Source organism: Amphiura filiformis, chromosome 5, assembly GCF_039555335.1.
Source record: "Amphiura filiformis chromosome 5, Afil_fr2py, whole genome shotgun sequence".
NCBI lineage: Eukaryota > Metazoa > Echinodermata > Ophiuroidea > Amphilepidida > Amphiuridae > Amphiura > Amphiura filiformis.
The window spans coordinates 8,043,952-8,055,563 of record NC_092632.1 but is presented as its reverse complement, the minus strand read 5'-3'; positions in this window follow the sequence as shown (position 1 = coordinate 8,055,563).

Genomic DNA, 11,612 nt, shown 5'->3' with positions numbered 1-11,612 from the left:
TATTATTATTATTATTATTATTATTATTATTATTATAACAGCATTTATAAACCGCCTTTACTAAAGGACAAAGCGCTGTACAAAACAAAGCTACAATCAAAACCTTAAAAGTACACACATAGCATAATTAAAGAATAATTAAAAACATGATACATGTACAAAGCAATGATTACCATCCTAAAATTAATGCCAAAATGAAAAGCAAACCTTATTATAATGTACCGAAGTAAAATAACATAACTGATATGGGCTATTTCATTATAAATGACACGTTCACAAAAATGGCTTTTATCATATCTGGTTGATATAATTAGGGTGATAATGCAGTGTTATTAACTTAATTCTAAGTATGCCACAAACTACAAGCTACATGAGCATTTTACAGAATTCTGTCTATTTTTTGTATTAAAAATTGCCAAAAGGTACATTTTTAACCCATTTTGGAGTCCCATTTCATTTTGCCCATGTATTCTGAATTAATTCTTTGAAAAATTAGGTACATTCTATGGCAATGTGCTTGTTGCAATGAAAATATGATATGTGTGGAACATCATGCAAGTTGAATGGTGAAAATTGGTGCAAAAATTTTAAAATTCCGTAGATTCTTGCAAAATTGGCATTTTGCGTTAAATAAAAAAATGAGTGTCCTCTCCAATTCATGCCTCCATTTTTGTTAACATTAAAGAGGAAATATAAACCCTTACCCTACCTGTATAATCTGTGTTATATTACCAATTGATGGGACAGGGCACTGATTGAGGAATTCATTTATTTTACATACAGTAGACCACTTGTTCTTGATACCACAGTTCCGCGTTAAAAATTTGTCCTCTCCAGAACTGAAGTTAATTACTAATTGTTGAAATAAGAAGGGTTATATCATAGAATGTGAAATTTGTAGAGGAAGAGTGGTCTTCCTTCTACCAAGGTGGCACATGATTTGGTATTTGTTGCATTTTTGCAAGCCTGTACTGTATCCACGATTCTGTTTGCAATTTAACAAATGTCCTCTCCAGCACAATTATGTCATTTCCATGAATTGGTAAACAAACTAAAAAATAAAAATTTCAAAGAGCCAAACCTACAAGAAATTTTTGCATTTTATTGCAAATTATGCTTACAAACCACTTTAGTGTTCAAATTATTGTCCAGTTGTTGAGAACACATATGATATTATTCTGCATTGAACTTCGGTTAGCTAAAAATTGCAATATTCCTAATTTAACCAGAATATTAACCCTGTTTGTAGTGGATTTTAAATGCTGGGGATCTTTTATGCAATAATATTGATGCAGCTATTTCTAAAGTTAAAGTATGCTTTATTATGTGTTAAAAATGTGTCCTATCCAGAACAAATGACACAGGAGGGGTCTTTTATTTTAGGTTTTCCATGACTAGTACAACAGATTGACGCAGAATACTCACTTATGCATCAGTGTAGCTATTGGGCAGGACAAAATGACTATTTCATGAATTTTTCATGTGAAGATAAAGTTTATCCTTAAAAATATGTAGTAATTTTGCACCATTTATCTGGATTAGTATCAATTTACTAATTGTTTTATATTGAAACTGGCATATTTAAGACACTGAAGTGTAAAGGAACATACAACAATTATTACAGACTAAATATGAATAAGTATGAACCCAATGTTGCTTACATATACTCTTTCAAAGTTGTGTATTAAATTGTTTAAAAAATGTCCCTCCAGACGGCAGCTATGTTTTACACAGCAAAAATTCAATTTAATTTTTTAATGGTTCCTGAGGGTTTGACGCTCTAATATTTTGAGAATTATTGACACACCATCTGAACTTTGAAATGATAATGAATTTGCATGAAATAAATGAGTTTGAATTTTGACCCCTTTTGGGACTCAATGTTGTCATTTATAATGAAATAGCCCATATACGCTAAAACAATTTCTAACAAATAGGCAAGTCAAAAACACTTAAAACCAGGAAAATCAACAAGGAGGCGGTGAATTACTTTGAAAGGTATAAAAAATTTTTGAGTTGTTTCTTGAAAGTACGAACAGAGTTGCATTTACGCAATGATGTCGGGATGGAATTCAAAAGTCTGTCCTTCGATGAAATCACCCATAAGGATTGTTTTAGATGGAACAAGGCATAATTCATCAAGGAAATATTCGAACTCGTCAAGGAATTGGCTTATTTTCAAACCATTTTCTTCAGATGGCGGGGGCGGTAAATCAATACTAATTTAAGGCCGGTCTTCTTAATGGTCACGCAAGCGTGTTCAAAGGAAATGTTATCAATTCCCAACTGAACATTAGTGATACTTAGTTGAGTTTTGTGAATTATTCCTATACCACCATGTTCATCGTTCTTTCTTGGGAAACTAATAAAAGAATAACCTTCTGGTACCATTTCGCCTGCCACAACAGGATCGTGTTCTGCGAGCCATGTTTCCGTTAATACGAACAAGTCCACGTCATTCTCAATTATATTCTCATAAATGGCAACAGTTTTCTTTCGCACAGAGCGGGCATTCCACATTCGGATGTTAAATTTTCTCTCATTATGTTTCTCTAATTCACGTAGATTAGCATGGTTGGAAAATGTTTGACCGGGAAAGTGTGTATCAGTTCTTGGGTTAATAACAACCGAGATTGGTGTTTGTGCAGGGTTATTGTCTCTCAACTTCACTCTACGACCAGCACATTTACCTCTGCATTTCCAACGTCGTTTAGATTTCACTTTCACCATTTGGTAACGGATCAGAGTGAAAGGGGCAAGGCTTTTTGAGAAGTTCAAGTGATTCCAAATGTTTACAAAGTTGCATATACCACAGTCATTTTGCGTTACAGTACCAGGTGGATGTGTTTGAAACGATCGTAAGAAATCACTGGTATAGGTACACCGTTCAATATTGCTCTTTGTGTTCTTCAAATCACTCAAGTCAAGATGATTGTTATGGGTACTTATGGTATCGACTGAAAACCCATTAAATGCGGTAGTGCAAGATATATATTATGTGCATTACACTGCTCCATAGACAATGTGCTGTAATTTCGTTCTGTTATACCAGAACGAAATTCAAATTTGACGATATTTTTGTTAAACGAATTAATCTGCAAGAAAATTTGTGTACATGAACATTATGTAGCCAGAGGTTTCCAGTGGTATATAAATCTCAACTTTTTTTGAGAAAAGTGGGGGGATGAGGCTGTGGATCACGAAATGCCCTTTTAGGTAATGTTGTGTACAAACATACAGGGTTACTATGAGATCTTTACTGTTGGATCATTATACACCTAAACGTGCACATAACGCAAATATTGACCTTTTTCCCAGACGTCACCAATCAATCGATATTGGGTCCAGCATTCGAGTCATTCGCACCCAAACGCAAGTACCACGCCAGCGCGCGCGATCAACTGTGGGTGACGCTAGGCGTCCTGCGCGAGATTGCCAGCTCGCAGAACGCGTTTAGTTCGTCACGCCATAAAAGCAAACAACATTGTAAAACAAAACAAAGATTAATTTTCAAATAGCATCGCGGTTTTTCCTTTGTGCTTTGTAGTATCAAAACAAGCTGAAACAAAGGTAACCAGTATATAGTTACCATTTAAACAATTAAAGGTGACCAGTATACAGTTCCCGTTTAAACAATTATTTTGTGGAAGCTGTAGTGAAAGATGACAAAACCGAGGAGAAAATACGCAGTATTTGGTGTTTTCACATCGTAGGCACGGGGGGGGGGGGGAACGCACGTGTTGTATGTTTATATCTAAGACCCGCACAGGACGCCTAGTGTCACTCGAAATTCGTTGCGCGCGTCAGCGCCGTATTTGCGTTTGGGCGCAGATAACTTGAATGCTGACCCAATATCGATTGATCGGTGACGTCTGGGGAAAAGGTCTATACTAGAGAGATTGCGTTGTTCCATACGTGTGTTTATAAAATTACGTATGTATCGCATGAGGCTGTACATCCTCAACCAACGATCTTGCACACGGCATTCGGGCCTCTTGTGATCCCCGAATGCTTGTGACCAAAATTTGGTCACAAGAGAGCGCATATACTGGTTTATATTATTAACAAGTATAAGTTAGCCTGAATTTGATTTTTAAAAAGGACTAACAATACATGCCGCTTGAAAAAATTCTTAAAATTCTTTAAAAAAATTGCAATATTAATTCTAGTAACGCAACATCACGGCCCAGCTCAGATTTCCAAACGAGGCAAATGCGTCAATTAAAACCCAATAACATCAAGGGATTCCTCCACGGTCTGTCGCTTACAAACTGGGATAGTGTCTACAAGGATAACAATCCGGAAACCGCATTTAATGAATTCCACAACAGGCTATCTCTAATATATAACATCCACGTAGCCAATCAAACCAATAAAGCAATCTAAACGTAAAACACCTACTGATTGTAAAAGAGAGGAGTACAAGAAGGAAAACATCGATGATGCATACAACGAAGTTATCGAAGCAGATCTAAATGGCAAGTTGCAAGAGGTTGAAAGAGCGCAGGTCCACTCCAAACATGGTGAAAGTTGGAAACTGATCAACGACACCACTGGTAGAAAGACATGCAGTACATGTCAGGTGAAGGGAAATACACAAAGTGAAAGGGTCACCATTGGTACAACCACTTCAAAGGCCTTCTTGGAAGCTCTCCTGACATTGATGATGAGGAAGAAGAAATAGCACCAATTTTAGACGAGCTTGATATTAAAGTGGGACCATTTGACAAAGAAGAATATGAAGAAGCTAAAGCATCTTTAGCTGAGGGAAAGAGCTGTGGAGAGGACAACATACCTCCAGAAGTGCTGAAGAGATGCAAGCTAGATGACATTGTGTTATGGTTCTGCAATGACGCACTTCTCAAAGGGAAGAACCCATACTTAATATTGTTCCTATCCCCAAAACAGGAGATCTTAGTTCAGGAAACAACCGCGGTATCAGTCTAACCTCCATCGTAGCCAAAACCAACAACAGAATAATACTTAATAGGATCAGACCTGAAATTGACCAGCAGCTGAGAACAAATCAGAATGGATTTAGAGTTGGTAGAACGACTGTTTGACACATCCTTGCACTGCGTAGGCTGATTGAAGAGGTAAAGGCGCATAACCTGCCAGCGATAATAACATTCATCGACTTCAAGAAAGCTTTCGACACCATCTATAGAGGCAAGATGTTGAAGATACTCCATGCCTACGGTATTCCGGAACTCATTGTTGAAGCTATTGGGAAAACAAAACACAAAAGCCAAAGTAATATCACCAGATGGCGATACAGATTTTGTTTGAAATCTTAGCAGGAGTACTTCAGGGGGATACCCTCGCCCCATACCTGTTTGTGATTGTCCTCGACTTTGCACTGAGAATAGCTATTGAAGGAAACGAAGAGGAGCTAGGATTCCATCTGGAAAGTAGGAGAGTTGGTCCAGTCGTGGTGACAGACTTTGATTTTGCTGACGACATTGCACTGTTGTCTGAGGAAATACACCAAGCACAAGAACTGCTTCATAGAGTGGAGACTTCAGCTGCTAAAGTGGGCCTGATAACAGAAGAGAAAGCATCACAACAAATGAGGGTGTAGTACTAGAGGAGGTAGATGACTTCAAATACCTAGGCGCTTGGATGAAAAGCACAGAAAGGGATATAAAGAATACGTAAAGCAGCAGCATGGAGGGCGTGCAGTAAACTTAAGAAAATCTGGAGGTCAACTCTTACCAGGAGTTTCAAATTTCGAATCTTTACTGCAACAGTAGAGTCGGTGCTGATTTATGGATGCGAAGCATGTACCATCACCCCTAAACTTGCAAAGGGTCTGGATGGCTGTTACACCCGCATGCCTACTGTTCTGAATGTGCATTGGAAGGAACATATGTCAAATGCAGAACTATATGGAGATCTTCCCAAAATAAGCCACAAGATCAGGGAAAGAAGAACCCGGTTTGCTGGCAACTGTTCCAGAAGTGAGGAGCCCGCATCAAAAATGATTCATTGGATACCCAAGCATGGGAGGCGGAAAACTGGAAGACCTGCTCTGACCTACATTGACATTCTGGAAGATGACACTGGACTGGAGGCAGCAGACTTCAAGACAGCAATGGAGGACAGGAAGATGTGGAAAGCCATCACAGTTCGAGGACACCACTCGAATTAAGCAAGTGTTAGGGGGGGGGGGGGGCTGATGCAAAAAAAATTCATCTCGCAAAGTTTCCGGGGCCCCACCTTTACAGATCTCAAAAATTTCAGGGCCGTCCTTTTTGACATGAAAATTATGGGTCAACCCCATAGAAAAGCATATAAACTCAATTTTCCCACCCCTTAAGAGGGTCAAACATTTTCAGGGCCCCCTTTTGGCATCAGGTCCCCTAACAAGTGTTTGTGAACGGTCCCTAAGTGTATAAACTTTGACATTTATGTGTCTTTTTTATCGTCTGAAGTGCAGAGCTCCAGCGACTGAAGCTAGTTGGTGATACAACGGTGGCCGCCCCAGGCTGCATCATAGAATTCTATCCCAATAATATTGAATTCGTTAAGAAGCAAACACGGTTCGTTTGCATTAAAAGAAAATGTTACTTCACAAATATAGATAATGTATGTATGCATGTATGTATTCAAGGATGGCTTACGTGCTTTCCGGACGCAGATTGTGATCAATCAGATTGTTGGTTCATTTTGCTGCTGTGTATTGAAATTGTACTATGATGTGAATTTCTTTACATACTTTTAAAACACATATTCACCCCGGTAGCCAAGCACCACCAATATGCCTGATTATTGCAGATTGATAATTTTCATCACATGAGGACACGAATACAAACACACAGACAAATACGGCGTCATATTGGAACAGGGGCTATTTTAGGTGGGAAAAGTCACTGCATGCCGCACAGAGTCATCGTCCCGATATCTTCATGTCAGAAATCGCCACGATGGTAGGCTGAATCCACTGTTTCTTCAACAGCCACGCATGGCCATTTTGTTCCGACATGTTTAATGGTTTTGAGACCGTGGACCGAGGGCTTTTGTGAGATTTTTGCCAGGAAAATCTGGATGGCTGTTACACCCGCATGCTTACTGTTCTGAATGTGCATTGGAAGGAACATATGTCAAATGCAGAACTATATGGAGATCTTCCCAAAATAAGCCACAAGATCAGGGAAAGAAGAACCCGGTTTGCTGGCCACTGTTCCAGAAGTGAGGAGCCCGCATCAAAAATGATTCATTGGATACCCAAGCATGGGAGGCGGAAAACTGGAAGACCTGCTCTGACCTACATTGACATTCTGGAAGATGACACTGGACTGGAGGCAGCAGACTTCAAGACAGCAATGGAGGACAGGAAGATGTGGAAAGCCATCACAGTTCGAGGACACCACTCGAATTAAGCAAGTGTTAGGGGGGCTGATGCAAAAAAAATTCATCTCGCAAAGTTTCCGGTGCCCCACCTTAACAGATCTTAAAAATTTCAGGACCGTCCTTTTGACATGAAAATTATGGGTCAACCCCATAGAAAAGCATATAAACTCAATTTTCCCACCCCTTAGGAGGGTCAAACATTTTTAGGGCCCCCCTTTTGGCATCAGGTCCCCTAACAAGTGTTTGTGAACGGTCCCTAAGTGTATAAACTTTGACATTTATGTGTCTTTTTTATCGTCTGAAGTGCAGAGCTCCAGCGACTGAAGCTAGTTGGTGATACAACGGTGGCCGCCCCAGGCTGCATCATAGAATTCTATCCCAATAATATTGAATTCGTTAAGAAGCAAACACGGTTCGTTTGCATTAAAAGAAAATGTTACTTCACAAATATAGATAATGTATGTATGCATGTATGTATTCAAGGATGGCTTACGTGCTTTCCGGACGCAGATTGTGATCAATCAGATTGTTGGTTCATTTTGCTGCTGTGTATTGAAATTGTACTATGATGTGAATTTCTTTACATACTTTTAAAAACACATATTCACCCCGGTAGCCAAGCACCACCAATATGCCTGATTATTGCAGATTGATAATTTTCATCACATGAGGACACGAATACAAACACACAGACAAATACGGCGTCATATTGGAACAGGGGCTATTTTAGGTGGGAAAAGTCACTGCATGCCGCACAGAGTCATCGCCCCGATATCTTCATGTCAGAAATCGCCACGATGGTAGGCTGAATCCACTGTTTCTTCAACAGCCACGCATGGCCATTTTGTTCCGACATGTTTAATGGTTTTGAGACCGTGGGCCGAGGGCTTTTGTGAGATTTTTGCCAGGAACATATGGTCCTGGAGAAAGCATAATCAATGTATTGTTTTTTATGAGCATAATATGGACTGTTCCATTTTGCTTTACTTTCCCAAATCTGCTCCTGGAACATGGTTATGTTGTCGGTACAATGATGTGAATGAGAATGAAGCATCATACCAATGTCTAATTTTTGAAATACAGCACTGTTTTACTTGCCCATAACTATAATAGTTCAACAAATTATATCAGAACTGCTCATGGGGCATGTTTTTGTTGTCTGTACGATGATGTGAATGAGAATGCTCCAGGAGCTGATTTTTGAAATACAGCACTGCTTTACTTGCCCATAAGTGCAGTTCAATTTTTTTATCAAATCTGCTCCTGGAGCATTTTTATGTTGTCTGTGTAATGATGTGAATGAGAATGCTCCAAGAGCATCATACAAATTTCGGGGGCAAAGACGAAAATTTCCCGGTTTTGCATCATTTTGACCCGGTATTATCGGTGGGATCATAGACTTATAGCGTTATTTTAGAAAGACTACTGATGTAGCTTGAAGTCTTTTGGACCATGATCGGTGTGAAATTTGGTGGGCAATATGCTCCTTGCCCCTTTTCTTTTCCTTTGCCTTCCCGATTTTCTCTTTCATTTTTTGCCAGTGGGGCACTTTTCTCTTTCATTTTTGTCGAGAGGCACTCTGCCCCTGTCACCCCACCCCATCCCGCTGGCTAATCTACTGAATGTAATCGATATGGCCCTAAAATAATCCTACATTCAAACTAGATTTCTAATGAAATAATCTCACTTGATTGTCAAATTTGACCCAAAATCATGTCTATAGGCATAACACAGCAAACACACAACGTTTTACAGAAACGGTTTAAATGTCGGGCTATATAATGGTATACAACCATTTTAATATTAACATTCATAAAACATTTTTAAAACGTGATGCAAAACATTCTAAAAGAATGTTATTTAACTATTGACAAGATATTTTTCAAAAATTCTCTAGTTTGTGGAAAGCGAAGAAGGGAAGGGAAAGGGGGATAAAGATAAGATAATTGGAGAAGGAAAACTTTACATAAACTCACCCACCATGAGCATGATGAGGCCTGTTCCGCCATTGTTTGGTAATTATAAGAAACACTTTATACATGTACAAAGTATGTATATGCGTCAAGATATCTTGTTGTTAAAGTGCATCAATACTGATCGCTTAATGTAAATTTCTGTACAATATCATGTATTTTGAGAGATGATCTAGTACAGGTAAAGTATACAACATGAAATTAAATCGTGAACATTATCATGAAACAATTGATTGCTGTGATATAAAGATTCATATTGAGTTTTAGCTTCCATGTTGTTCAAAATACGTAATTTTTATGCACATAAATTGTGATCAAGGTTCTTTTAAAATGATTGTATATACTTTTTTAATATTGTCACTCGTACATGACGTTAGCACGTTTTTCACTTAAGAAGGAACCAAGCACTTAAAGCTTTATCTGTAGGGTAACAAACAAACTAACAATAGCAAAAATTTGTTAATTTTTGTAGATACTAAGATGTGCTCTGAACTGGACTTAATTTCACATAATATAAGGTAAACTTAAGATTTTTGTACTTGCTTCTCATTATGATTGGAATCTAATTCTAAAAGCTTTTATCTGTAGTATAACAATAGTAAAGTTGATGTATAATTTTTGTAGATACTCTTTAATTATGTCGTAAGATGTTCTCTGAGCTGGACTTAATTTCCAGTAATATACAAGCCAAAACATAAGATTCTTATGCTTGCTTTTCATAAAAGCTTTTACTATATGTAGTGTAACAATAGTAAAATTTATATTTGATTTCTTAGCTACCTGTGTTGTGAGATGTGCTCTGAACTGGAATTAATTCAGATAAATATAAAGTAAAATATGCTTAATTCTACTCTCCCTCCTATTACGAGATTTGGCGCTATATTATCCTTTGACAAACTCTTAACTTGATGAAATAACGTATGCTAATAATATCCCTACTATAGATACTTTAGACTTTGGCAATTTTGATATCTATAGACCTTGGTTATATCCAGAGAACTGTTAAACCATGTAAACCCAGTGACCGCTCCCCCGAAAACACAGCTCGCACATTTGTGACTTTTGCCGCGTGGAGGGGGCGCAGAATCAATCTAGGGGCGCTGAATTGGTTGATTTGGTAGCCTTAGGACGGCGTCCACACTGTAAAAATAAATTGGTCATTTTGACAAAAGAAAATTAGTCAAAACAATGTCTATTAGGGGCCATTAAAATTAGTCACAAATGTGTTCTGACTAATGAATATTGGTTATACATGACAAATATTAGTAGAGCAAATGATATCTGAAATGACATCACAAATTCATGACAAATTAATATTAGTAGAGTGCAAATGATGTCTAGAATGACAAAACGTTAGTCATGTGACTTTCCCTTTTAGTCAATCACAAATTTAGTTAGTAGTAGGGCTAAGGATGTCTAAAATGACCATACATTAGTCATGTAACTTTCTGATTAGTCATGCGACTTTCCGATTCAGTCAGTCATTGTAATGACTAGCCATTTAATGACTAACCATTTTTGCCATTATGATATGTACAGCTATAGTCAAGAATTACAACAGAACAAATATGCTGACAGCTTTGCATGGATAAGAGCATCAAATCTTATGTAATGTTAGTCACTGCTTTGACTAATACTAAATACAAAAGTCAACATTCAGCCTAGTGAAAGCATTTACACACAAAATTGATAAAATAACAGCTACAAAATGCAAATCCGATTTCACCGTACAAACTTTCCACAAGTCATCGATTGAGTAAATGAAGTAGATTACATGCACAATGACCTACTAAGTTCAGTTTTTGAACCACTTATCATAAGTTTTCTTATGTTGATTAGCATTTCCGCCAAATTTTCCCCCTTTTTTACATTACGTGATCCTCCGCTATTTTTGATTTGTGTATTTGATCATCTTGAGTGCAGTCTCAGATACCAGAATTACTATTTCGTCAATCACTGGCATGATGACATCTTGACATTATTACCACAGTAAAACTATGCTTTATCATTGTTAAGTTGAGAAAGCGTACTGGTTTTAGTAAAAAGAACATGCACCTTACTGGCCTATCTTTAGTGAGAATATTCTTTAAAAACATGATGATTTGATAACCGTTATCACCCTCACTGATTGCAGTTGATTAAACACACAAAACAAAATGGTGGAAATTTAGAATGTTTAGCCTCGCTTTCGAATATAGGCACTGACTAGTATATAATTAGTCAACATTAATGACTAAGGAAATTTGGTCACTGTGACTAATTTATTGAACTAAATTACTAACTAAA